We start from the raw sequence: 1,504 nt of genomic DNA, 5'->3' as shown, positions 1-1,504 counted from the left end.
AAATAGCATTTTTAGTTTGAAAAACTGCTTTTTTTCAGGAGAGCTATAAAAAGAAAAAGTTTCCAATTTCTTTAATAACTCTATTTCTTTTTGCTATACAACTATGAATTTTGGTATGGAAGTACTTCTGGGCACACCTGATCATATGTAAGTAAATCAATATCATACAGTGTTTCTAACCTAATGAGCCTTTACCGGTACATAAGGCACCTCACCACTGGGGGTTCTCGGAAAAGCAGTTTCATCATCAAGGGGTGTTTTTGTACCAAAAATGGCATTCAGAATGCCATTCTCATCTGGTGTATGGCCTAGCCATCCATAATGATGGAAAACACATTTTTTCATTGCCTCATTCTTTTCCATGTTTTTGTTCTCTATCATATTTCCAACTTTCTGTCTGATCTTATAAAAAGTTCTAATGGTTACTGGTTTCAATTTCATATACGTATGTCATCAAGTCACAGTATCCAGTATAACCTAAGCCATGCTCCAAACAGTACAATATAAGAGTCTCATTTGAGCCCAACACTTGCTTCTCTTCCTCCTCTTCCTCCTTGCTCTTATCTTCTTCTTCACTACACTTTCCCTTACACTTCACATGAATATTTGTAATAGTGGGTGTCTTATCAAAGCATATCTCAAGCCTGGCCAAACAATTGCCACAGAGTGGTGAAGCTGCTTGGAATGATGTTGTCACTTGATCTGCAGATGTTAGTATGTTAGGTTTATCATTTATCTGCATAGCTTTGTCACCTATAACATCTCTTATAAGTGACATTCTCTTCTCTAGAGTACTTGTATCTCCTTCAAGGACTTCAACTGAAGTGCTTGGCAGGAGAATATCATCAGAGGTACTCACATTAGCAGAGCTTGATGTAGAGGGCTGATCTTCAAGGTGTTTTCTCTCAACCCACTCCTTATGAGACTTCTGAAGCCTCACCAGACTTTTCTTTCTCCTTCCCATCCTCGAAAATATAGGTAGAGAGCAGAAAAACACAGTAAATGTCCTTCACAAGCTTGTAAACAAACTCCTTATCAGCTTCTGTGGCTTCCCCTAATCCCCTTCCTCTTCACAGGTCACAATCCCGTTCTCTCAAAGGGATAGCTTTGAGAAAACGTATGTAAAGGAGGTGAGACTAAAATAAACTTTTTTTTTTTGCGTAATTTTTTATGAAAAATTACTGTATTCACGATTTTTAAAGGTATTTGACAGATCTGACAGCTGGGCAGCCTTTTAAACTGACAGTTGGGACCTTTAAACTGTCACGCGGCCTTTAAACATTGCTGGGAATTAAAGGTCGGTCATATTAGCCTCCAATAAGCGAATAAAAAAAATTTAAATTTTTTTTTAATTATTCGGGTAGAAACCACCCTTAATCACAATGTTATGCTTTACACTTCCGGTTGATCAATTTCCACCCCTTCCTACATACCTTTGCTTCTCTATCATGTCTTCCCTTCCTTCCTGGCCCTCACCTGTCCTTCTCTGGTTCTTCATTCGCCG

This window comes from Eriocheir sinensis, unplaced genomic scaffold (assembly GCF_024679095.1).
Source record: "Eriocheir sinensis breed Jianghai 21 unplaced genomic scaffold, ASM2467909v1 Scaffold1213, whole genome shotgun sequence".
In the NCBI taxonomy this organism is placed as follows: Eukaryota; Metazoa; Arthropoda; class Malacostraca; order Decapoda; family Varunidae; genus Eriocheir; species Eriocheir sinensis.
The sequence above is the reverse complement of the archived record's forward strand: the minus strand, read 5'-3'. Positions refer to the sequence as shown.